The following is a 27,830-nucleotide window of genomic DNA, read 5'->3' as shown; positions in this document are numbered from 1 at the left end:
GTCTAAGCTGATCCAATTTCAGCAAAAATAATAATAATTTGGGCTTCCTTAAAAGTTTCTGTGGGGTAACAATATGAGGTCCAGCTTCAAATTCTGCCTCTGCCCTAATAAAGCTCAGTGGCAGCTGCGAGTCAGTCCCTGTTGCTCGCCTTGGCCTACCTTAAAAGGTTGTTGTGAGAATAAAACGGGAATGATAGAAATAACAGGTATACCATCTCCCAGGAGGAAAGACAGGATGTATATTTAATAAAATAAATATGCTTCATCCAGCGTCCTGCAAATATTATCAATGATCTGGTGGTCGGTTTCTAGAAAGAAAGGTTATGGGACCCAAACGTCTCTCAAAGCTCACACCTTTTGAGTTATTCCTCTAGTTTCAATTGTGTGGCAGTGGGTTGTGGTTGTTGGGCAGCGGGCAGGAAGCACCCTGTGCATGCTCGGAGGCTTCCTGTATGATTCATTTTCCTGCCCCAGCGCTTTCTAGCATAAAATATAGGTTCTGGAATCAAGGCCCAGTTCATAAGAAGACCTTGCTGGTTAAAGCGCCCTAAATGAGACTGGATTTGGATGCTGTTTACCTTTGGATCGTGTTATGGCAACTCTCGTGAGCAAACCCTCTTCGGAACACGTGCAGTGACGTAGCTGTCCCAAAATAGCAAATACAGCTAATTCTTGACTGTAATAGGTATAAACTGTATTGTATTAGAAACTTGAGGCGCTTTAGCAATCAGCAAGTGTAATCCATCTAAAGAGGAGTAATCTGGTTAAGTTCCTGAGGGACAAGGAGCTATCTGCTTCTCCCAATACTCTCCAGATAGATAGACAGTCAAGGCTGCTTAATGTCTGGTCTGTTGAGGTGGGGGAAAGGGGAGACAGAAAATTGTGGCAGCATTGTTTTGTTTCCAGAAGGGTTATCTTCCTGTGGGGCAGAATCAAGGCAACTTTCAGCCACTGCTTTACATTACCCAAGATTATATTTTAGTGCACTACCTAAAATTAACCCACAGTTTTGCTAACATAGGAATTGCCAGTTTTTTTATCCTTATATTATTTTGGTCATTTTAATACATTCTCTCGCTCTTTCTTTTTTTACTTCCAAAGCTACCATTTCTACAGTTGTTTAAATGTTCCACACCTTTAACAAATCTTTCCTTATCTCCATTTTTTAAGAGGTTTAACCTCATCAGGGATGCTTTGATTCGAAAGTCAGCAGTGGCAAAGGACCTTGTCTGAAAAACAGACGGCCACACTGGCGGTTCTCTAGAATGCCTAGTTGCAGAAGGGCATGGGATGCTTACTTAGAAAATAAACAAGAAATAGGGTGAGAGATGGGGGAGTCTAAGGTGTGGATAAATTATATGATAGGCACAATATAGATGTGATAAAGGGTCTTTTTAGCTACTCTTACTCTTCTCTCTTTTTTCTATATATATATAGAGAGAGAGAGAGAGAGAGAGAAACGTGCTAAGAGGAAGGCACGCTTGGCAAATCCACACCATAATCAACTCCCACCCAGAATCCAACGTCCCCACTATGGAAGGACGTGTGGATCCAGAATTGGTCTCCACAGTCACTTATGGACTCATTGTTAAAACCGTGTTCATGGAAGACAATCTTACTCGGCTACGAGTGATCGCCAAAGAAGAAGAAGAATACTGTGTGTGTGTATATTCATTATTATTTTTCTTTTTCGGTGTATTTTTGTTTTCTTATAAATGCATTTGAATTTTAGTCTTTAGTATGCTAAAAAACTTTCAAAAAAATTATTGTATGTACAAAAAGAAAGAAATAAACTATAAATTTTCAAGCAGCCTCTACAGCTCATCTTGATTTCTTTGCTGAAACTTGCAGGTTCTCTAGGCTGCTTTTAAAAGAAAGAAAGAAAGAAAGAAAGAAAGAAAGAAAGAAAGAGGAGAGTATATGGTGTGTGGCCCTAAGTTCAAGCAGAGCAACAATTATGCCTTAGAGTTAGTGCAAGTGTTATCTCAGCCAGCAGCGAATTCCTGTAAGTGCTCACACAAATGTTCTACTACAGCTTTTTCCATAACGGGGAAGGTAGGGAATCACATGCATTTTTTCCTAGTCTCAGCAGAAGCTCCCACGTGCCCCCATTTCAGACATCAATTTATAACATGGACAAACAAGTAGAAAAGCTTCCAAAATAGAATATGAGCACTAGCCCTTAACAGTAAGGATGGGAAACCTCCAGATATGCTTGGCACCCAACTCCCATCATCCTGGACCATTGACCATGATGCTGGGGTTGATGGCAGATGGAGAACTTGGAGGGGAGAGGTGGGGAGTGTGAAGAAGTGTTGGAGAACAGAGACCTATGCGCCACTTTGCCTGCATTCCCTAGGGAGGCCTGCTGCCCTTGGATGAAGCTGAAGAACCTGTATGATAACCAGCGTTGAAAAACAGATTCTGCTGCCAGTCCACTTGGCTTCTTTATGTTCAACCAGCAGTGGGGAGGTGGCATAAACTTGCTCTTTGCCTCAGACATCAAAATATTTTGAGCCAGGCACCACCACCAATGGCTGCAAAGCAGGAATGAAAGACTTGTGAAAAGACTGCTGGGAACCCCATGAAAACCTGCAATAGAAACTGAATTCGTCATTCTATAATAATGAATAGGAGCTGAAATTCACAATGAGTAAAAGCCATTTGGGACACAGGTGGGTTAAACCACAGAGCCTAGGACTTCCTGATCAGAAGCTTGGCGGTTTGAATCCCCGTGACGGGGTGAGCTCCTGTTGCTCAGTCCCAGCTCCTGCCAACCTAGCAGTTCAAAAGCACGTCAAAATGCAAGTAGATAAATAGGTACCGCTCTGGCGGGAAGGTAAATGGCGTTTCCATGCACTGCTCTGGTTTGCCAGAAGCGGCTTAGTCATGCTGGCCACATGACCCAGAAGCTGTACGCCGGTTCCCTCAGCCAATAAAGCGAGATGAGCACCGCAACCCCAGAGTCGGTCATGACTGGACCTAACAGTCAGGGGTCCCTTTACCTTTTTAAAATCCATTTATACAGGATTAGAAAACTGCATAGGGAAGACAATCCTATGTGCATTAACTTGGGATAAATTATTGTTTACTGCATTTATATCCTGTCTTTTTCTCCAAATAGGTCAAGGTTCTCCTCATTTAATCCCCACAACAACCCTGTGGTGTAGGTTAGGCTGAGAGCAGGAAGAACCATGATTGGGTTTCACGGCTGAGTGGGGATTTGAACCCGGCTCTCCGAGGTCCTAGTCCAGCTCTCTAATCACTGCACCACACATGTAATCATGAATAGGACTTGGTTATATAGTTGTTTACATTTTTAAAATTCAGAAGCGAGTCTAGGAATTTGTGCGAGAACTACCGTATTTTTTGCTCTATAAGACGCACCAGACCACAAGACGCACCGAGTTTTTGGAGGAGGAAAACAAGAAAAAAAATATTCTGAATCTCAGAAGCCAGAACAGCAAGAGGGATCACTGCGCAGTGAAAGCAGCAATCCCTCTTGCTGTTCTGGCTTCTGGGATAGCTGCTCAGCCTGCATTCACTCCATAAGACGGACACATTTCCCCTTACTTTTTAGGAAGGAAAAAGTGAGTATTATAGAGCAAAAAACATGGTAGAACTTGAGAAGGGTTCAATAATCTAAGTCAAGGGAACGACTTTAGACCTCATTGTATCAATCACTCCCATTTAGCCTAGGCTGCAGTTCACTGTGGTTGCAGGTACTTCCCCTTTACTTCAGAATTCAAGATTAATTGAACTCAACACTGCAGCTTAAATTTGCAGTTCTGGCGAAAGAAATGTCTTTAGTCACACTGACTCAAATGAGACTTCTCTGGAATGAAGTGCCATGACTCACAGTATATGTTGATCCTGTAAACTAGCACACCAAAACTCCCTTTTCATTCACTGAAACTACTTTCCCAAATGAATTATGAAGTTGTAGATTCAGGGCTAAAATTATAGTTTTTGCCTTGAATGCGCAACTGGCGGTACATTTTTAAATCTCTTCTGCTTTGCAACAACCCTGTAAAAGTGTGCTACTTGCCCTTGCCATTGATGGACTCCACAGGTCTTGCCCTTGGAAAGATCTACAATGAAAAGCAAATAAGAAAGCACATGAGTTTAAACACACAAAGGCAGGAAAGATTTTAAAACACACAAAGAGATGTTCGTGGAGAACCTGCAATACAGTCTCGGGAAACAAAGAAAGAAAAATGCAAGGAATGTGCTAATTGAATGAGCGCACCCGGCGATGATGGATTGGAGGATGAAAATAGCATATCCAATATTATTTAAGAACTGTTTGCCAGCTTCATCCTGACAGCCTTTGAAAGATCTTAATTTCCATCCCCCGTGTTTCTGTATGTAACAGAGAGCTCCTGAATTGAGACACAGAAATGTTTCAAGAGAAAATCACACATGATATAGTATTCCAATATAAATCTATATGAGACATGCTTGTTTTGTTTTCATATTGAAAGAAGCATAGTCTCTCATCTGAATTGCAAACATTACAGTCATTTTTTAAAAATACCTTGAATAAAGTTTCAAAGAAGAAACTCTATTTAAAACATTGTTGTTGTTGTTATTATTATTAATAATAGTGATTCTTGGATGTGAAACAATGCCCTCTTGGGAAAGGATGTATTTTGCCAGCAGATGGCGTAAATAATCTTTGAGCTGTTGTCCTCACTTGACCTCTTCTGAAAGACCCTGAGTGATCCCAGTTTGCTGTGGTCAATTTGAGATTGAACTTATTCCAGAGGTATCCATGGGTTGGTAAAATTAACAATTGGGTTGCAACAGATTGCCAAATTATACTTATAGAATTCATTTTTGTGGGGATATACTGTAGACATGCTAGGAAAGCATGAACAAACAGTGCTTTTGAATGTGGGCAGATGTTCATTCAATTGACGTTTTGCGCGCGCACAAACACATCTCGGGGCATTAGGGCTAGCAGCCTCATCCCACAGTTGTCCCTGCACTTGCCTCACTCGCAGCACAAGATCAAATTATGCTTTCTGCATGACCGTAGATGTTTGCACAGTCCGCATTGTACAAATAACAGTGTTAACAAAGAAGCGAAACGTCTGTGTTCACACTGTCAGCTACATGCACTTCTGGCTCTCGCACAAAGACCAGATTGAGGACATGGGGAGGGATAGGCTATAAATAAGAAGAAGAAGAAGAAGAAGAGTTTGGATTTGATATCCCGCCTTTCACTCCCCTTCAGGAGTCTCAAAGCGGCTAACATTCTCCTTTCCCTTCCTCCCCCACAACAAACACCCCACAAGCCAGTTCATGCTATGAAGATCCAAGCTACTTGGCATTCTTAATGCTTAATGCTACGCCCGATTGTGAATGAGGAGTGTCTTGCTTTGTGGAAACAGACTCCTCAGCACACAGCAACATCCTTCTGCAGTTTTTGTTCTTCAAACTGGCCTCGTTCACAGGTTGCAGAATTATGGCTTACCAGGACAGGTACGAGGGCTTTGCTCCAACGCAGCTCACATTTAAGCTGAGAACAAACCGTGGCTACAGCTCATGGTTAACTTGTTCTTCTTGTGTTTCAAATTCCAACAAAAGTTAACGCATTTTCACAGTAGCTTGTTCAGCCTCTGTACACAACCACATTTCAAAATCTGCCTTTTTTGTTCTATACCAAAAGTTTTTTTAAATCTAATTTAGATCTCTCTGCAGCTCACGGCTAATGAGGAGACAGTTCCACCACCATTCTGGGTTTAGATGATATACTAAGCCGAACCTTGGCTTAACTCAGCGCAGTGCGGGGTTAAAAAGATGCAGGAAAAGCAGCAGAGCTGCAAGCCCTTCTCCAGGAGCCCACATGGTCCTGGCACACCCTGGCCTTGCAAGGATGTGCAAATCAGGCCACTATCAAATTTACTGTATTTTTCGCCCCATAAGACGCACCGGCCCATAAGACGCACCTAGATTTTTTGGGGGGAAATAAAGGGGAAAATTTTTTATTTCCCCCCCAGGTGCGCTGCGCTACACCAGGAGCTTGGGGCGTGCGGAGCTCAGCGCGCCCCAAGCTTCTAGGTGCGCGCAAGCAGTCCGCTGCCGCCCCAAGCCTCGCGCACCCAGTGGGACCTCCTGCCGGGTGCGCGAGGCTTGCAGGCATTCGCCCCATAAGACGCACCCCGATTTCCCCTTCATTTTTGGAGGGGAAAAAGTGCGTCTTATGGGGCGAAAAATACGGTAACTTGAAACTGCAATGCTGTGTACGCATACGTAGGAATAAGCACCACTGAACTCACAGACTTGTGCTCTGAAGTTTATTTGGGGCATAGGTAAAGGTAAAGGGACCCCTGACCATTTGGTTCAGTCGTGACCGACTCTGGGGTTGCGGCGCTCATCTCGCTTTATTGGCCGAGGGAGCTGGCGTACAGCTTTCGGGTCAAGTTGCCAGCATGACCAAGCCGCTTCTGGTAAACCAGAGCAGCACACGGAAACGCCGTTTACCTTCCCGCCAGAGCGGTACCTATTTATCTACCTGCCCTTTGATGTGCTTTCGAACTGCTAGGTTGGCAGGAGCAGGGACCGAGCAACGGGAGCTCATCCTGTCGCGGGGATTTGAACCGCCGACCTTCTGATCGGCAAGTCCTAGGCTCTGTGGTTTAACCCACAGCGCCACCCGCATCCCATTTGGGGCATATCGAAACACAAAATCAAGATAAGCATCATGGAGACGGGGTTGTTTATGATATTATGGCCGGCAATAGCTACAACCTGGCCCAACAGAAGGGTTGTACTGTGCCCAAATTCATGCCATATCACAGATACGGATGAGATAAAACAAAAGAAAAATCAAGATTGCAATGGGTTGGAAAATCTGAAAAGACTCTCATCTTGGAGCCATAAACCTAAGTGGCTTGGAACACCCCTTGTTTGTACTGCCCTGTATTTTTGCAGGAGGGATGGGCAGGTCAAGTATGGGTGTAGCCAGGATTGCTTGGGATCTGCCAAAGTTGTTGAGCTACGCCCATGATGCCAAGATATAGTATGATAAGAGGAATGTCCCTTTAAAAAAAAAGACATTCAATATATACAGAGCTTTAGTGTCAATCTTCTCTTTAGTGTCAGTTTCCTCCAAATTCATTTCCTCCAAATATTACCCTCCTTCAGCCATTCAGATCCTTGCGTCTTTTCCAGCTGATTAAATGATTCTGAATACCCAATCAGTTTCCCTTTAGGCTCAAGAACTAGCTTGCTAATTATCTACAGAACAGTTTATTTTTTTCCCTTCCCATGTTGGAAGAACCAGAATGTTAAACAGTTGTTACCTCCAAGCCAGCTGGCTTCCCCACAGCTGCACGGTTGATGATCTTTACATCGACCTCAGCTGCAGCAAAGGTAGGGAAAGCCATACAAGAACGTTTAAAAACCACACATACATTTCCTGATGTGTCATGTTGTAGCTTCTGAAGAAAAAATTAATGGTATAGCAATCATATGGTAATGTAGTAGACTGACATTGACAAGGTCTGAACACGAATAGGTTTTCATGTTTTGTGTCTCCTGCATTCCCCGGTGGGAGAAAGTCTGCATAAAAATCAAAGCTCTGCTTCTTTTGTTGGCGACATTTCAAGAGCCAAACTATTTCCCGACCCCACCCACCCAAATCTACATAGGGGAAGTGCTTTAATCAAAGGCTATTGAAAGAACATATCTGAACTTCAGGAGTTCCCCAAAGAGCCATACGTTAACTCTTAGGTAAACAAAATGCAAGGGGAGATGTAATCTCTTCACTGTCTGTCTCTACAAGCAATAATAAGGCAGTAGGCGGGACGTGGGTGGCGCTGTGGGTTAAACCACAGAGCCTAGGACTTGCCGATCAGAAGGTCGGCGGTTCGAATCCCTGCAACGGGGTAAGCTCCCGTTGCTCAGTCCCTGCTCCTGCCAACCTAGCAGTTCGAAGGCACCTCAAAGTGCAAGTAGATAAATAGGTACCGCTCCGGTGGGAAGGTAAAAGGCGTTTTCGTGCGCTGCTCTGGTTCGCCAGAAGCGGCTTAGTCATGCTGGCCACATGACCCGGAAGCTGTACGCCGGCTCCCTCGGCCAATAAAGCGAGATGAGCGCCACAACCCCCGTCGGCCACGACTAGACCTAATGGTCAGGGGTCCCTTTAACTTCAGGCATACTCCAGGGAGGAATGGGGAACCTACAACTCCCCAGATGTTCTGGAAGCATCTCCCAGCCAGCATGGCCAATGGTCAAGGAACATGGGCATTGTAGTCTAGCAACATCTGGAGAGAGACAGGCTCCCATCCTTGCTTTAATTATTAGATGAGACAACAGTTGTCCAAGAGGCTGCTAGCAAGTCTTTCTAGACCTGTAGTTCCCAGCAGGGGGGCCATTTGATTTTTAAGAAGCACAATTTGGAAGCTTCTTTAGACTAAGTTAATGGCCTTTTAGGCTTCCTTTGTGTGATTAGAAGTTCACTTTTGGAATAATAAGAATTATATGTCACCAGGGGTGGGGGTGGGGAATCAGGATTTTAGAGATGCTTAGGTGGGGCATGGGGACACGGGTGGCGCTGTGGGTTAAACCACAGAGCCTAGGACTTGCCGATCAGAAGGTTGGCGGTTCGAATCCCTGCGACGGGGTGAACTTCCTTTGCTCGGTCCCAACTCCTGCCAACCTAGCAGTTCGAAAGCACGTCAAAGTGCAAGTAGATAAATAGGTACCGCTCAGGCGGGAAGGTAAACAGCGTTTCCGTGTGCTGCTCTCATTCGCCAGAAGTGGCTTAGTCATGCTGGCCACATGACCTGGAAGCTGTACGCCGGCTCAATTGGCCAATAAAGCAAGATGAGCCCCGCAACCCCAGAGTCGGCCACAACTGGACCTAATGGTCAGGGATCCCTTTACCTTTACCTTTAGGTGGGGCATGGCCAAAAAACGGTTGGGAACCACTGTTCTAGACTGATAGTCTACTTTTAAAAGAGGGGCACAAACCTTGGATCAATTCTATAACTGCTTGGTTTTTGACGGAAATTACGCGGCTGGTTTTTAGTTGAGAGATTTGCAGTGCGGTGCTGTTCACGGCATTCCGGAAACTGGAAAACAACTCACCATCACCAGCTATCCCAACAGCAGGAGTGCCAACTTAAATAAAATATTGGGGGGGGGGAGGGAAGGTACACCCCACCCTACATAATGGATCACACGACTCGGCCCACGCAAACCATTTGAATGGCAATGGCCATCAACTTTAGGGGGGGCTCAGCCCCCTCCTCCAATATTTTATTGGGAGGCTGAAGGGAACTTGGCCCCTAGGAGTTGGCTCCTATGCTCAACAGTCCATCAAACTGAGAAACTGATCAACAATGCGGTGTCTTCTAACTCCCTTTCCAAGGTGGCTAGAGACCCACTTTTTATTTTTAAATTATGGCTCAGATTCTGGACCCCCTTGAAGGCAGGGCCCCCAGTGCGATTGTTCTGACTGCACAATTGATAATCCGGCTTTGAGTGATCGAGCTGACATGTATGTTTAACAACAGGCTGAAGAACAGCGAATGTAGACATCCATCCGCTCAATTGCTAGTCTTGTCATATAAAGCAGTCTGAGCAAATTTTACAAGATGTCAGAATGGATTTCTTCCTTCCTGATCTCCCAGCGCAGCTTGTATTCAAAAACATAGCCTAGTCTCCCGATGAACCCGATACTTCAGTTACAGAAATAAGGTACCCTGCCCCAAACTACAGAATGTACCTTAAATGCTTATTGGAATCCTATGTCAAAATGCAGATGAAAAGTGCTTGGTCAAGCCATACAGATTGCTCCAAAGAAGAAGCTGGGAAGGGAAGCAGGACTGTTCCATCAGCTCTGCTGAGAGGTCATCTTCCTTTAGCATTCCCTCAATTGTCACCCACAGCCAACCATTCTGCCAGGCTACCTGAATGGTTTTCATCTCAGCTGATCATTACAGGCATCTGATTTGCTTCACGTCCCTTTTTCATTTTGTGCCTTCGGATTGTACATTCGCAGGCAGAGATCATCTTGTTTTTAATTGTTCTTTAAGCCAATCTGACAGCCTTTTCAGTTATATTGTAGGGTAAATATCATTTAAATGAGCTGGGATCCTGCTTGCTGAATCAGGAAGGGAGGAAGTTGGAAAAGTACAGTGGACGCTCAGGTTGCGAACATGATCTGTGCGGGATGCACGTTTGCAACCCACAGCGTTTGCAACCCGCAGTAGCGCGTCTGCGCACGTGTGGGTTGCAATTCAGTACTTCTGCACATGCGCAAAGTGCAATTTAGCGCTTCTGCGCATGCACGACCACTGAAACCCAGAAGTAACTCATTCCGGTACTTCTGGGTTTTGGCATAACCCAAAAAACGCAACCTGAAGCGGCTGTAACCTGAGGTATGACTGTAGTGGGGCAGACCATCGTTCCCACATAATGTCTCATTGCCCTGGGCACTCACTGTTTTTACTGGGTTAAGATGTGGCAACTCAAGCTATGAGCACAGAACCATAGAACTGTAGAGTTGGAAGGGAACTCAGGGGTCATCTAGTCCAACCCGCTGCGATGCAGGAATCTCAGCTAAAGCATCCATGAGAGATGGTGATGACAGATCCATCCAACTGCTGCTTAAAAGCCTCCAAGGTAGGAGAGGCCAGCACCTTCCAAGGAAGTTCGTGTGCTGGGCCCGGGGGTAACCCCTGAAACACAGTCCAGGTCTGGTCTAGAATCTGAAGGTTCCGCTGGGAGTCAGTCCAACAGGGCCAAGGCAGGACACAAGGCAGGAAACAAGGCAAGGACAGGTACAGGATCTCAGGCAGGATCTGGCATACAGCAATGTTGCTCCTGCAACCTGGGGCGGGGTCTATCAGCCTTTTATAATTGTCAGGGTAGCGGCCGGTCCTGATCCCCCGGCGACTCACCTCCCTGTTTCGCCCAATGGCGAGCACTCCTCCTGCAAGTACTCAGGTCTCTCCTTCTCTTAGACCTTAGTCTCTGCAGCTCGGGAGACGTCGGTGGGTTACTAGACCCAGGGGCCGCCTCAGCCTCCCCTGACCCAACTGGTAGTGGAGCAGCTATAAGTGATGGCCCAGCTGAAGGCAACGAGGTCATCCCTGCATCTGGAGCCAGGGCAGGCTCCGGCCCCTGACTCGGCCCTGCTGGTGTTTGCTGCAGGGGAACCTGTGCAGACTGGGACTCTTCAGGATCAGGCCCCAGACTTGGTTCAGATGATGCCTGAGGCAAAGGATCCAGTGCAGACTGAGACTCCGCTGGCTCCGAGTCCGAGCCCGATTCCCAGGCCATCACAGTCCATTCCACTGCCAGACAGCTTTTACCTTCAGAAAGTTCTTCCTGATGTTTAGTTGGAATATCCTTTCTTGTAACTTGAAACCAGTGGTTCGAGTCCTACCCTCCAGAGCAGGAGAAAACAAGCTTGCTCCATCCTCCATGTGACAGCCCTTTAGATATCTGAAGATGGCCATCATCTCTCCTCTCAGTCTCTTTTCCAAGCTAAACATACCCAGCTCCTTCAACCGTTCCTCATCAGGCTTGGTTTCCAGACCCTTGATCATCTTGGTCTGCACACCTTCCAGCTTGTCAACTTCCTTCTTAAATTGTGGTGCCCAGAATTGGACACAGTATTCCAGGACACATTATTTCTTCTACCAACCCTCTCTTTTTTTCTTCTTCACTTAGACAAACTTAGAATGAACCTACAGCTAATTAGAATGGATAATATTTGAAGCTATTATTGGATTCGGTTGGCTTTGTCTCTCTTACATGCCTTAAATAAACTAAACACACACATAATGGGCAGCACGATCCCGAAATGCCATAGTAATGCAAGCACTATCAAAATTAATGAGCCATCCGATGGTATAGCAGACAGAGAATGAGATGGACTGGAAATCCAGAAACCGTTTGTTTTCTCCATTAACGAAGCTGTTTTCTCCTAATGCCCTAGGGGTGAGCATGCATCCAGTCTTCTGTGGCTTTAAGTGCTGCAGAAAGGGAAGCATTTTGGCTGGTGAACGATCTCCTATTAAAGTATTGCTGGGGAAGAAACGGCATTTGCTAAATGTTTTTTCCCTAGACAACTGCAAAAGTATTGGTGCCCAGTTGCATTCTGGATGTGGAAACCCTTCCTTAGAATCACAGAATTGTAGAATTGGAAGGGATCCTGAGTTGATCCTCTAGCTGCCCCCCTGCAATGCAGGAGTCTTTTGCCCAATGCAGGACTCAAACCCATGACCTTGAGATTAAGAGTCTCGTGCTTTAACAACAGAGCTATTAAGGCCAATCATTTGCTTGTGGCTTAAAACATTGGTATAATTCCTTGTTGAATACATTCCTATATTCTGCTCCTTTGCAACTAGTTGCAATGGTGTTGAATGCCTAGACATCACTGAGAATATTGACCAGGCTTCCTGCATGGATGCTGTAGTAATAATAATAATAATAATAATAATAATAATAATAATAATAATAATAATAATAATAATAATAATAAAAAATAATTATTATTACTACTACTATTTATTTATTTATACCCCGCCCATCTGGCTGGGTTTCCCCAGCCACTCTGGGCAGCTTCCAACAGAACACTAAAATACAATAACCTATTAAACATTAAAAGCTTCCCTAAACAGGGCTGCCTTCAGATGTCTTCTAAAAGTCTGGTAGTTGTTTTTCTCTTTGACATCTGGTGGGAGGGCGTTCCACAGGGCAGGTGCCACTACCGAGAAGGCCCTCTGCTGTGTGTCTTTTTAAGGTGTCAGGATCTGCACCCTTACTCCCAAGGAACAATGAGAGAAAGCAATACCCGTTGTGCCTGGGTACCTTCAGTATTACCAGAGGGCAGGAATGAAGGGGTCCATAATAGGGAGAGGGGACTGAAGGAGTTACCAGCAAGGATGCAACTCGTATCTGAAAACTTGGGAGCCAGGTTACTCCTGACATAAACTTACTGGTATATTTATTTGAGTCATTTCTATAACAACCATTCGCACAAATGCATCCACAGGTAGTTCATCATAAGAATTAACACAAATAAATAAACATCCTGCAACACACACACTCAAAACCAAAGAACTTTCCATTAGCTAGACTGGGGACTGTGAGCGGCCGCCGAGACCACATAACACGGGTCTTGAAAGACCTACATTGGCTCCCAGGACGTTTCCAAGCACAGTTCAAAGTGTTGGTGTTGACCTTTAAAGCCCTAAATGGCCTTGGCCCAGTAGACCTGAAGGAGCATCTCCACCCCCATCGTTCTGCCCAGACACTGAGGTCCAGTTCCAAGGGCCTTCTGGCAGTCCCCTCACTGCAAGAAGTGAAGCCACAGGGAACCAGGCAGAGGCCTTCCTGGTGGCGGCACCCGCCCTGTGGAACGCCCTCCCATCAGATGTTAAAGAAATACTATCTTACTTTTAGAAGACATCTGAAGGCAGCCCTGTTTAGGGAAGTTTTTAATGACTGATGTTTTAATGTACTTTCAGTCTTTTTCTAGAAGCCACCCAGAGTGGCTGATGGACGGGGTATAAATAATAATAATAATAATAATAATAATAATAATAATAATAATAATAATAATAATTAGTAGTAGTAGTAGTAGTAGTAGTATTACGTCCTCTTGTCTTTGTCCATGGAGTTTTCTTGGCAGGGATACTGGAGTGGCTTGCCGGTTCCTGCTCCAGGTGGATCACATTTGGTCAAACTCTCCACTATGACTTGTCCCTCTTGGGTGGTCCTGCACGGCATAGGTCATAGCTTCTCTGAGTTATTCAAGCCCCTTTGCCATGGCAAGTCAGTGATCCACGAAGTCCTTGAGAGTCCCATGGACTGCAAGAAGATCAAACCTATCCATTCTGAAGGAAATCAGCACTGAGTGCTCACTGGAAGGACAGATTCTGAAGCTGAGGCTCCAATACTTTGGCCACCTCATGAGAAGAGAAGACTCCCTGGAACAGACCTGATGTTGGGAAAGATGGAGGGCACAAGGAGAAGGGGACGACAGAGGACGAGATGGTTGGATAGTGTTCTTGAAGCTACCAGCATGAGTCTGACCAAACTGCGGGAGGCAATGGAAGACAGGAGTGCCTGGCGTGCTCTGGTCCATGGGGTCACGAAGAGTCAGACACAACTAAATGACTAAACAACAACAAGTAATACATCCTTCAGCTTGTTCCAAAGTGATGTACAGCTAAGTAAAAGCTACACCACCTGCTTCGTATGACTGGAATCTTGAATCCATTGGCTTTAGATTGCTTACATTCGCCTCTACCTGAGATGAACCCCATGAGGCCTATTACTTGATATGACTGGTGATGACATTTAATTTTTTTTAAGACTGTATCCTGCTAATACTAACTAGCATCCCAATTCCAGGTAAGAAACAGCTGACAAGAAATACAGGCAAAGTAATAGCCAGCCCTTGCCACATATGACATTAGCTACGGAACTTTTTCTTTTCTTTTCCAAAAAAGTAAATAAAAATGTTATAGGCCTCTGGAGACAAATAAGGAAAGCTGTTCAGAGTGGAAAGTCTGGTTGAGAGACCTACAGGGAAGTATTTGACTTTTCATTGCCTCGAGAACATCTACGCTCTGGAGAAAACCTAGTAAAACAAACACAAACCTGGCTCAAATAATTCATTTGCTTCAGTAATTGCAAATATGCGACTGACAGAAAGTCATTCTGACCTGATTCTGATGACACTTTTATGCTAGGCTAGTTTAAATGTAATTAGTAGCTCTCTACCTAAGTTAATTATCCCAATTATTTGCTGAATTAAATGCTAAGTACAGAAGAGACTTGAGAAGCTTCTGCTGTTGGGAAAATGGATCAGCCTTTGTGGTTCTCTTGCTTTTAAGAGTAAACAGCAGTCTCACATCTCTATGCCCTGCAAACCTCCCCTAGCCCTCAGAGAATGGTCCAGCCAGGGATCTTTAATTAGAAGGTCTCAGGTAGCAGAATTAGAAAACCTCTGGCTCCAACCCACAAAGCCAATTAGGAGTCAAACTAAATGTTACTCAGTTCTATAATTGGAACTGCTCCCCATGTTTGTTTTCTTTCTTAAAAAGTAGCCCTAGGAGAAAGCGGGGTACAGGGAAAGAGATCCCATTTATGGCACCATCTATGGGGAAATTGTGGGACGTGGGTAGCGCTGTGGGTTTAACCACAGAGCCTAGGACTTGCCGATCAGAAGGTCGGTGGTTCAAATCCCCGCGACAGGGTGAGCTCCCGTTGCTTGGTCCCTGCTCCTGCCAACCTAGCAGTTCGAAAGCACATCAAAGTGCAAGTAGATAAATAGGTACCGCTCCGGCGGGAAGGTAAACAGCGTTTCCATGTGCTGTTCTGGTTCACCAGAAGCAGCTTAGTCATGCTGGCCACATGACCCGGAAGCTGTACGCTGGCTCCCTCGGCCAATAAAGCGAGATGAGTGCTGCAACCCCAGAGTCAGTCATGACTGGACCTAATGGTCAGGGGTCCCTTTACATTCACCTTATGGGGAAATTATGCCCTTGGTCCCACTTTTTATAAACACCAGTTTGTATATTTGTGCTTCTTTAATTTTTGTATCCTGCAGAACTCCCCGCCACCATAACTCAGCATTTCGCAATGTTACCCATTTCTGCTGCCTCCCATTCCCTCAGAATGCTTTAAAACCTCCTGATAGGCAGGTATGATTGTCACCAGCACTGCAGAACAGAACACACCATTAACTAAGGGCTTGTCCACATTTGATCAATATTTGGCTGTTAATCCACTTTCCAACATTCAAATTAGTTTGTACTGGTCCACATTCATAGACATGTAAATTTGTATATGAGGAGCTACTTCAGCCTTTCCCATTCATACCAACAGACGTTCCCTTTCGTGTGTATCCCTGCTTTCTAATCTGTTGATTCTGTTATGACATGGGTCGGCAAACTAAGGTCCGTGGGCCGGATCAGGCCCAATTGCCCAATTGCCTTCTACGGGACCACCTCTCCTGGTATGCCCCACGAAGGACCTTAAGGTCTACAAATGACAACATTTTGGAGGTCCCAAGTGGCAAGGTGGTTAGATTGGTCTCAACTAGGGCCAGGGCCTTTTCAGTACTGGCCCCGACTCGGTGGAACGCTCTGTCACAAGAGACCAGGGCCCTGCGGGACTTGACATCTTTCCGCAGGGCCTGCAAGATGGAGCTGTTCCGCCTGGCCTTTGGTTTGGACTCAGTCTGATCCTTATGTTGCCCTCCCCTTATGGTCTTGATCTATGGGCTACTTTTAAAATGAGGCTGCATTTTGAATTGCATTTTAACCTGTATTTTAAATTGGTTCCCCCCCCCATTATGTTTTTACTGTAATTTTACTGGTGTTAGCCTCCCTGAGCCCGGCTCTGGCAGGGGAGGGCGGGGTATAAATAAAATTTATTTATTTATTTATTTAAATCCAGTCTGCGCACGGTCCGGAAATTGCCACGTGGATCGCCAGCACGCACATTCTTTCCCTCTCCCTCATACAGTGGCAGCGGCGGCGCCTCCTCCCTCCTTCCTCATGGTTTCTCCCCGCCCTGCCTAGAGGAGGAAGGGGGCTGGGCTTTGTTGGTGACAGCCCCTCTCCGGAGCCCTTTCGCGCGCTGCTCATCATCCCGCCCCCCCGCCGCGAGGCCCTGCCGTTCGCAAGACATAGGAGCCGCAGTTGGCTGAGTGCCCCTCTCGAGTGGCCGCCATTTAAAGCAGCCCTTTTGCAAGTCGCTCATCATCCCTCATTCATTTTTTTTCAAAATATAGTCCAGCCCCACTACAAGGTCTGAGGGACAATGGACCGGCCCCCTGCTGAAAAAGTTTGAGGACCCCTGTGTTAAGATGATTAAGTATCGACAGGGCATGTGTGCAGAGAGCTGTGCAATATCCAGTGTATATATTTTTTTCTTTCGATCCCTCAGATTTGCACAAAACCAGGGAAGTGCACAAGCAAACCGCATTAAACATTTCTTGTTTGTGCAGGTTTTTGGTTTTGTGCAAATCTGAAGGATCAGTGAGAAAATAAAAAAGTTAAGGAGAGCGCCGGAAATGGTTTAGGAGCACAGTTGGAAAAGAAATGAAAGCTGTGAGGAAGTAGAGGGAGCAGAAAGGGGGGTGGCAGAAAGTGACATTTGATCCACCCATTCCCAAACTCCGGAACAACTCATCTGCAACCCCAAGTGGGAGTGATTTAGAGCCTGATTTCCCCTAATTTATCATATTATCCCTGTACAGTGGTACCTCGGGGTAAGTACTTAATTCGTTCCAGAGGTCCATACTTAACCTGAAACTGTTCTTAACCTGAAGCATCACTTTAGCTAATGGGACCTCCAGCTGCTGCCGCACCGCCGGAGCACGATTTCTGTTCTCATTCTGAAGCAAAGTTCTTAACCTGAAGCACTATTTCTGGGTTAGTGGAGTCTGTAACCTGAAGCGTATGTAACCTGAAGCGTATGTAACCCAAGGTACCACTGTATTAGTAAACTGAATTTATGGGGGCTGGGAAGGAAGCATCAATATTGGTATTGTTTGAGGGGAATCTCATGTGGACCACACAAATGGGAATGCAAACAGGTGCAAACACACATTAAACTCTGGTGTGGACAAGCCCTGCAACTGTTTCTTAATATTTTGCACATAAAGGGAAACATGATATTTACATCGGAGTCTAACATGTACTTGACATTTCTTAAGGGTTCAAGAGACGATGACACAAACCTCAAAAACTCTTTTACCTCTTGCTAAGTTCCTTAAGCCTCCATCCCACCCAAATTCACTCACAAGCTCTGGCTTACCTTGAGGAATTTTGGACATTTCACAGCTTTCCATTGATAAATGGTTTTTAAAAAAAAAATAATAAAAATTTAAAAAATCAGAAGTCTTGCAATCACAAAGAAATTATGAAATTTGCCCATGGCATTCGGTCATTCTTGAGATTTGCCACTATATGTCTTAACTGCCTAGGTCACGGTGCTTATTTTGGAAATTTCCTGCTTAAATTAATATTATGCTGAGATAGATAATGTAAGTGAGGGAGGGACAAAATGTGGGATTTGACCATTAGCTTATTACATAAGAACCAGTTAGCTTATTGAATGAGAACCATACAAAAATTAAAGAGGTGGAATTGTTTCAAAGCTAGCTGCCATCTCTTTGCTGAATACTGCAAAGATAATTTATTCAAATATTCAGTTTTATACCTCCGTATATAAAAATTGTGATGGAAATTAGGATATGAAATTGCATGTATTTAAATGATGAAAATGAATTTAATTTTATGAAAGAGGTAATAGAAATGAGATAGGAATTTGGTCATTAGCCAAAGACGTGGATAGTTTACTTTTAAATATTGTGCTTCTTATCAGCATGACTATGAAAAGAGGGTTTGATTATCATACAAGTTGCTGACAAAAAGCAGCATCTGTATCTATGGAAACCCAGGTTCTTCTAAGCCATTATTGATGTGAATGCATCACTAGAGGCATTCTGGGAGCATTGTGCAGATATATAACTGATCATTTGAACTAGTGCTAAATATGGAATGCTCAAATCTTCCTCATTCAGAGATTATTGTCCTTTATATTAAAAAGCAAAACAAAATAGAAAGTGCTTTTTTTTCTACTGAAAACTGATTTATCCCATTCAAAGTGTAAGTTTTGCTTTCTTAAGCATGGTTTTTTAGAACTCAAAATCTTGATAATGAAAATGACAGTCTGCACAGTCTGCACTGCAATATTTGCATGAAAGCTTATATTCTCCATTTCAACATCTTGCATGATTTTATCTTCATTCCTCTCCCCCCCCCCCCCAGGCTGGCTTTCACATCTTTTTCTTTTGCCAGAATACAACATCTTAGGCAGATTGTCTCCATGTCATTTAGCTGAAGCCCGTTGGGATTAGGATATCATTGATATTTGGAAACTTGCTACTGTGTTATTCACATTGTTATTATGTTGGTGGGCAATAGTGACACACCGTGGTGTAATTCTATTTATTTAGAAGGGAGAAAAATAAGTTTTCTCATCACACTTCTCAATTAAAACAGGAAAATGTAAGCCATTTCTGATGGGAGTCAAGAGAAAAATGCTATCCTAGCAAATGATCCACACCGTCGACCTTTCTCTCCATTGACATACCGTATTTAGAGTGCATTTTACTTTGTGCAAAAATACTGAAAAATAATGGAAAGGAGTACAGTGGTACCTTGGGTTACATACGCTTCAGGTTACATACGCTTCAGGTTACAGACTCTGCTAACCCAGAAAGAGTGCTTCAGGTTAAGAACTTTGCTTCAGGATGAGAACAGAAATCGTGCTCAAGCAGCGCGGCAGCAGCAAGAGGCCCCATTAGCTAAAGTGGTGCTTCAGGTTAAGTACAGACCTCCGGAATGAATTAAGTACTTAACCCGAGGTACCACTGTATACCCACTCTATTGTCTTTTCAAAAATGTCCAAGTTGTAATGTAGAAGCCAGCAAAGGCTGATTGCCTAGTTCAGAAACGAACAGGGTCACTATTCATAACTGGTTGTTATGTTGCCAGTCCAGAACAGCCAGCTAATAGGAATCACACATATATGATCAGTAGTGGTGCTTTTATTCAGAGACCTGAGATTATTAGAAATAAGAAATCTAGATTCAGGATTGGATTAACAGACATACAAATTGATTTTATAGTTCCTTATTTGCATACAACCAAAAGCAGAGTCTTTTTCTCGAGAACGTAAGAACTCAACTAGTGATAAAACGTCTGGCAGACAAAATGGGAAGAGGCGAAGCTTTCCACATAATTGTATTTCCATACTGGAAAAAGGCTTAACCTGTTGAACTTCTGTCTGCTACAATGAAAGCAGGGAAAAGCCAGGCTGGCTAATGTAAGAGAAATCGCTTAAAAAGGTACCTACACATTTTGCTTCATAACTTTCTAAGAAACCTAAAGACTTCCTTTGAGCAGTGGCGTAGCGTGGGGGGTGCAGGGGGGCCCGGCCGCACCGGGTGCAACATCTGGGGGTTAGGGTTAGGGGGCGCAAATCCACGGGTTAGGGGGCGCATATTACTTGCCTTGCCCCGGGTACTGACAACCCATGCTACGCCACTGCCTTTGAGTTCTTTAAAATGAAAGCTCCATGTCTGAGGTCCCTAGTACATCAGTCCCTGCCTCTCTGCGACCCTGACCAGTCCAACAGATGGTTTGGCACATGACTTTGATCTTCATTCGTGATAGGTAAAGGTAAAGGGATCCCTGACCATTAGGTCCAGTCGTGACCGACTCTGAGGTTGCGGCGCTCATCTCGCTTTATTGGCCAAGGGAGCCGGCGTACAGCTTCCGGGTCATGTGGCCAACATGACTAAGCCGCTTCTGGAGAACCAGAGCAGCACACGGAGACGCCGTTTACCTTCCCGCCGGAGCAGTACCCATTTATCTACTTGCATTTTACGTGCTTTCGAACTGTTAGGTTGGCAGGAGCAGGGACAGAGCAACGGGAGCTCACCCCGTCGCGGGGATTCGAACCGCTGACCTTCTGATCGGCAATGCAATCCTGTGCTGCTGCGTGAATTGAGCAGTTGCGATTCTATTTCCCCCCTGGTGGTGGGTGGGTGGCAATTTCACACTGAGAAAGTCCATGCAATTGGACCCATGTGATTGTGTAAGTTCAACATCAAAAAAAGAAGAGAATAGCCACTGGTCCCATCACCTCCTGGCAAATAGAAGGGGAAGAAATGGAGGCAGTGAGAGATTTTACTTTCTTGGGCTCCATGATCACTGCAGATGGTGACAGCAGCCACGAAATTAAAAGACGCCTGCTTCTTGGGAGAAATGCAATGACAAACCTAGACAGCATCTTAAAAAGCAGAGACATCACCTTGCAGACAAGGGTCTGTTTAGTTCAAGCTATGGTTTTCCCAGTAGTGATGTCTGGAAGTGAGAGCTGGACCATAAAGAAGGCTGATCGCCGAAGAATTGATGCTTTTGAATTCTGGTGTTGTAGGAGACTCTTGAGAGTCCCGTGGACTGCAAGAAGATCAAACCTATCCATTCTGGAGGAAATCAGCCCTGAGTGCTCACTGGAAGGACAGATCCTGAAGCTGAGGCTCCACTACTTTGGCCACCTCATGAGAAGAGAAGACTCCCTGGAAAAGACCCTGATGTTGGGAAAGATGGAGGGCACAAGGAGAAGGGGACGACAGAGGACGAGATGGTTGGTCAGTGTTCTCTAAGCTACCAGCATGAGTTTGACCAAACTGCGGGAGGCAGTGGAAGACAGGAGTGCCTGGCGTGCTCTGGTCCATGGGGTCACGAAGAGGCGGACACGACTAAACGACTAAACAACAACAAGATCATGTAGTCGTATTTGTGAGCAAATGCAAGAGAGGGGAGGATCCTGATCTGGGGATCCTGGAAACAGAATGAGAATCTGAAATGCATCCATCCAACAGTCATCTCAGAAAAGCTCCTTCAGAAGAATGATGTACAAAACCGGCTTTCATTACTGTTGGATTTTCCGATTATTTTGGCTGACATCAGATTATATGTATTGTGCATGTTTTGTTTTGTGTCGTTTTAAAAGGGAGAGAGAATAACAGGAGGAAGGAAAGTGTGTGATATTTCAAAGCAACGATGGGGAAGGTAAGGCGCTAGGATGACTACAATCTGCTTAACAGTTGGACTTTGTATTCTTAGCCTTTGTTGATGTGCTTCGATTGTCTCTGTTTGCAGAAGCTGAATGGGTAGCAGGTGGAAGAAAGAGCCATGTCAGAAGAAATCAGAAAGAGACTTGATTTCCCTAACACCCTTATACAGTCACAGGTAAGAAGCTGCATCCTTTCCCCCTTTTGTTTTCCCCACCTGGACTATTTTAATGCCATCAGCAAACCCAGCCACCTCACTCCTTTATGAATAAGTGAAAAAGCACCTTTCCGCATGCAGATCCTTGGAGGACCCCACTTCCTACACCCTGAAGGCATCCTTTTTTCACTTGTTGATTCACTGTGGACCATTTTCCTTTGCATCTGTAGCTTTAGGAACATAAAGGGACCCCTGACTATTAGGTCCAGTCGTGACCGACTGTGGGGTTGTGGCGCTCATCTCGCTTTATTGGCCGAGGGAGCTGGCGTACAGCTTCCGGGTCATGTGGCCAGCATGACTAAGCCGCTTCTGGCGAACCAGAGCAGCGCACAGAAACGCCGTTTACCTTCCTGCTGAAGCGGTACCTATTTATCTACTTGTACTTTGACATGCTTTCGAACTGCTAGGTTGGCAGGAGCAGGGACCGAGGAACGGGAGCTCACCCCGTCGTGGGGATTCGCACCGTCGACTTTCTGATCGGCAAGTCCTAGGCTCTGTGGTTTAACCCACAGCGCCACCTACGCCCCTTTTAGGAACATAGGGAGCTCCCTTTACAGCAGGTTAGATGAGTAGTCTGGGTAGCCCAAGATTATCCACTCTCACCAGCAGGATCTCCCAGGCTTGGGGTGTGGGGTTACACCTTTCTCAGCACCTGCTCCTGAGGCCTATTGAAAAGCGAGATGCCAGAGACTGACACACTGAACTGTGGTCCCTCCGCCTGCTTTGGTTTCCATAAGTCAGCACCAGGCAATGATGACTGCACTGATTCAGCAAATAGGCCAAGAGGTTGTTTGGGGCCGTAATAATAATAATAATAATAATAATAATAATAATAATAATAATAATAATAATAATAATAATAATAATAATTTATACCCCACCCTTCCCGGCCAGAGCCAGGCTCAGTGTGGCTATCACCAGTAAAATTACAGTAAAAACATAAAATGGGGGGGGGGACACACACACCAATTTAAAATACAGGTTAAAATGCAATTTTAAATGCAGCCTTATTTTATAAGTAGCCGATAAGACCATAAGGGGAGGGAAACATAAGGTCAGACTGAGTCCAAACCAAAGGCCAGGCCGAACAGCTCTGTCTTGCAGGCTCTGCGGAGAGATATCAAGGGCACAAGGAGAAGGGGACGACAGAGGACGAGATGGTTGCATAGTGTTCTCGAATCTGCCAGCATGAGTTTGACCAAACTGCGGGAGGCAGTGGACGACAGGAGTGCCTGGTGTGCTCTGGTCCATGGGGTCACAAAGAGTCAGACATGACTAAACGACTAAACAACAACAACAACAACAAATGTGACTATATTTGGGGAAATGGTGCTCTATGTGTATGAGTGTAAGGACACCGTGGTCCAAGTAAAGAGCTTCTTCTCTAAACTCTCCATGGATGATTTTCCTAACAGAAAGAGGAAAACACATCTTCTTTCCTAGCAAATAATGACTTTAGTGACACTCTAGCCTTCCCAGCAGTGATACTGCAGTGCGGAGAGGGGACTTAGTTATAGGTTTCTATAAAAGCTTTTTCATCCCCTAATGATATGTAATGTGTGCAACGGGTTCTGCCAGCTGTCCGCATGAAGGCCACTGCTTGTGTAGATTTCAGTCTTATACAGCCGACTGCAGTTTAGGTTAAAAATGGCTGCACCTAAAAGTTTACTGTGTTTTAAATTACCCTTAATCATAGTAATAAGAAAGCTCTTTTGGTCAATTTACATTTTAGTGCCTGGATTTAGAGCTTTAAAATAAATATTTGTTTAAGTGGAAAGGTTTACTTTGACTGATTCCTATAATAAATTCTAAACTATGTCACTCCTATTCATGCCCACGGATTATTTTGTTAACTACAATTTTACATCAAGCGATATTTCAGGGAATACGAACACACAAAGCTTCCTTACTACATTGAGTCAGACTATAGGTCTACCTATCTAGCTTGGTTTTGTCTTTCTCTGACTGGCAGCCCCTTTTCAAAGTCTCCTATCAGCATCGTTATATATCATAAATGCCATTCATTCATTCATGAATTTGCTCTGCATTCGTTCATTTTTATTTTGCAACATTTATACCACCTAATCCAAAATATCAGACTTATATATTTCCCATCACTGGACTGGAAACTATGTTAGAAAAGTTAGAGACAGGTTACAAGCAGGCACCTTCAGCTGAGTGAATAGTTTTCTTCTATAAACGCGTTCATGAATGTAAGCTCTATTTTTCCTTCACAAAACTGCCCATTGCACCACTTCCGAGTCCTCCCTCTCTCCTCCTTGGGGTTTTATGTGGGGTAGTGATCCAGAATGACACTTGATGTACTCCTTTCAGACCTTTGAAAGGTGGCTGTTATGTAATGAGTTGAATAGGATCCAAACTGCAGCAGTCTGATTGGTCCTAGAACAATGGGATCCAAACTGCAGCAGTCTGATTGGTCCTAGAACATTGCAGCAGTATGATTGGTTGGCAGGAACCACCCAATCATGCTCCAGATATAAGTGAATCCACAACCTGATTGGCTTACAGTAGAATTCCAGAATTAGCCAATCATGTGCAGCCCATTGTGTAAATAATGTATATAAAGCAGATACTTTGAGGGGACTTTCATTCATTCCTCCTCACCACTAAGAGCTGAATAAAGAGCATGAAATCACTTTGCGACTCTGAGTATATTTCAGTGGCAATGTGCTGAGAGCAATTATGAAGAAATAGCATTCATAAAGAACAGCTGATACTTGCTCTCTGCTGGGTAGGAGTTCTTTATTTCCCAAGTCTAGGCTACGCAGCAGTGAAGTGTATGGTCACAAACATCTGCAGTTATGCATGAACTCGTAATAATCTGTACTGATTATACTATGTTGTAAATAACTGGGATTTGATGTGAATGTTCTGTGGGGATCATTTTATTTTATTGCACTGTTGTTGTTTCTACTGGAAGCCACCGCCACAGAATCACTTGGCAGGTTGTGTGGACTATTTTTTTTAAAACAAATAACACACAGTAATTTGTGTGCCTTGCAGTACTATTATTGCTTGCCATTTTTGTAGCGTATTTCAGACATGCAAAGTACTTCACACACATTATTTCAGTAGCAATCCCACGAGGTGGGATGTACTATTACCTTCCAAATTACAAGTGGCAATTTGAAACTGAGGAGGAGGTGCTTTTTTCCTAAGACCACCTAGTGAGCTCATGCCTAAGTTGCAATTTTAACAACCAGCTTACACTTTTCAAAACCACGCCACACAAGTTTCCTGTTATAATCCGCTTCTCCCACATTTGATCCCCCAAAAGAGATACTCATTTTTTAACAGAACCCCAAAAATCAGCAGAGCAAATGGGGTACTGCCCCCAAAATTCCAGCCTGTGCTCTGCCAGCCCCCAGCTGCCTCTCTTCTTACTTAGAGGGGAAGGATAATAATAATAATAATAATAATAATAATAATAATAATAATAATAATAATAATAATAATAATAATAATAGTATCTTATTTATACAGTGGTACCTCTGGATGCGAACAGGATCCATTCCGGAGCCCCGTTCGCATCCTGAATGGAACGTAAGATGCAACTGGGCGTCTGTGCGTGCCGAGTTTTGCCGCTTCTGCACATGCGCGTGATGTCATTTTGAGCGTCTGCGCATGCACGAACGGCGAAACCCGGAAGCAACGCGCTCCGTTACTTCCGGGTCACCGCGGAGCGTAACTTGAAAATGCTCAACCTGAAGCACATTTAACCCGAGGTATGACTGTACCCCGCCCATCTGGCTGGGCTTCCCCAGCCACTCTGGGCGGCTTCCAAAAAAATATTAAAATACAGTGGTACCTCGGGTTAAGTACTTAATTCGTTCCGGAGGCCCGTACTTAACCTGAAACTGTTCTTAACCTGAAGCACTACTTTAGCTAATGGGGCCTCCTGCTGCTGCCGCGCCGCCAGAGCCCAATTTCTGTTCTTATCCTGAAGCAAAGTTCTTAACCTGAAGCACTATTTCTGGGTTAGCGGAGTGTGTAACCTGAAGCGTATGTAACCTGAAGCGTATGTAACCTGAGGTACCACTGTACAGGAATGCATTAAACATTAAAAGCTTCCCCAAACAGGGATCGCACTGCCTGACAGCTTTCCCCAAGGTGTGTTGCATTTGCAGATCTCGTCAGGGAAGAGGATGAGGACAAAATTAAAATGAGTCCCCAGGAGCCAGCAGGGTGCAAAACTTAGCTCAACTCTAACCAACTCAAACTGCAATTTTCCTTTGTTCCTTTTTTCCCTCAGAGCTAGACAGCACTAGGGAGCGGGGAAGAGGAGGTTTGCTCCTGTTTCTCAACAGTCCAGGATGCTTCGCCTATTTCTGACCAACTGTTAAGCTGCCATTCTAGCGTTATTTTACCCTTCCCTGTCCAAACCCCCAAACCAGCAAACGTTTTCACCAGTCCACTGTGGGGGGCCGGACTATATTTTTTTTTGGGGGGGAGGGGAGAATGAATTCCTATGCCCCACAAATAACCCAGAGATGCCTTTTAAATAAAAGCATACATTCTACTCATGTAAAAACACCAGGCAGACCCCACAAATAACCCAGACATGCATTTTAAATAAAAGGACACATTCTACTCATGTAAAAACACGCTGATTCCTGGGGCGTCCGCAGGCCAGATTTAGAAGGCAATTGGGCCGGATCCGGCCCCTGGGCCTTAGTTTGCCTACCCATGCCCCAAACTCACAACAATATTCCAGTTGAGCATTATAACCTGTGATCGATGGTGAGCAGATGGGAAAGCTGCAGTTTTTTCTATTCCACCTGCAAAATAGGAACAATAACAACCCATTATTATTATTATTATTATTATTATTATGATCATGTGTGAATTGTTGTTATTACTAATTCCATTTGTATACCACCCTTTATCAAAAGCTCCCAGGGCGGTATACTACATTAAAAATACATTACAGAACATCAATGATAAAAACATAGTAAAAAGCTGACAAACAGCCTAATAATAAAATAGTTGTCACAATAATAGTCGCTTTCCCCACACTTTTACAGCCCATAGATCATTTAATAGCCATAGGCCTGGGTAAAGGGGAATGTTTTTGCCTGGCGCCTAAAGCCATATTATGATGGAGTCAGGCGAGCCTCTCTGAGGAGAGCGTTTCCCCATTGGGGAGCCACCACAGAAAAGGCCCTGCTCTCTTGCTGCCACTCTCCAAACCTCTCTGGGGTGGGGGTGGGGACATAGAGAAGGTCCTCCGAGGACAAGTTCAGGGTTTGGGTTGGTCTTCTTTGGGGAGAGGCGGCTCTTAAGGCATTGAGGTCCTGAGCCACGTAAGGCTTTATAGGTCGATAACGGCCCTTTGAATTAGACCTGGAAACTAATCCCCAGCCAGAATGAAACCGGAAAAGAAAGAAAAGCTACTTCTTGCTTTGAATTCGTAATTTTAAAACAGCAAATCTTAACTGATGACCTGGATAGACCTTTGAGGACACTGGCTTTCAAACACAGGAACAGAAATAGGTGTGTGATGTTCTACTATGTTACTATGGAAACCAAGCCTGATGAAGAACAGTTGAAGGAGCTGGGTATGTTTAGCCCGGAAAAGAGGAGTCTGAGAGGAGATAGGAGAGCCATCTTCAGATATCTGAAGGGATATAACATGGAACAGGGAGCAATGTTGTTTTCTCCTGCTCTGTAGGGCAGGACTCGAACCCATGGCTTCAAGTTACAAGGACGGAGATTCCAACTAAACATCAGGAAGGGAAAGAGCTGTTTGACAGTGGAAAGGTCTCCCTCGGGAGGTGGTGGCCTCTCCTTCCTTGGAGGCTTTTAAGATGAGTTTGTTTGGCCACCAGCCAGGGATGCTTGAGCTGAGATTCCTGCACTGTGGGGGTTGGACTAGATGACCCTCAGGGGTCCCTTCCAACTCTAAGATTCTATTACTTTTTTCCATATAGGTTTTTATTTGGTTTTACAATTAATGTTTGC

The 27,830-nt window shown here is 44.7% G+C and overlaps 1 long non-coding RNA gene across 1 annotated transcript; it reads right to left on the bottom strand.

Annotated features, from left to right (window-relative positions):
• Positions 1-2,785: 2,785 nt before the first annotated feature.
• Positions 2,786-27,369, bottom strand: LOC308577067. Its single transcript, XR_014003406.1, has 3 exons — positions 27,323-27,369; positions 26,598-26,647; positions 2,786-4,091 (listed from the first exon to the last, which is right to left on the bottom strand). It is a non-coding gene; the product is annotated as an uncharacterized lncRNA (long non-coding RNA).
• Positions 27,370-27,830: the final 461 nt, after the last annotated feature.

Source organism: Podarcis bocagei, assembly GCF_964188305.1.
Source record: "Podarcis bocagei genome assembly, chromosome: 17".
In the NCBI taxonomy this organism is placed as follows: Eukaryota; Metazoa; Chordata; class Lepidosauria; order Squamata; family Lacertidae; genus Podarcis; species Podarcis bocagei.
Note: the sequence above shows the minus strand (reverse complement) of the source record. Positions and strands in the feature narration are given on the sequence as shown.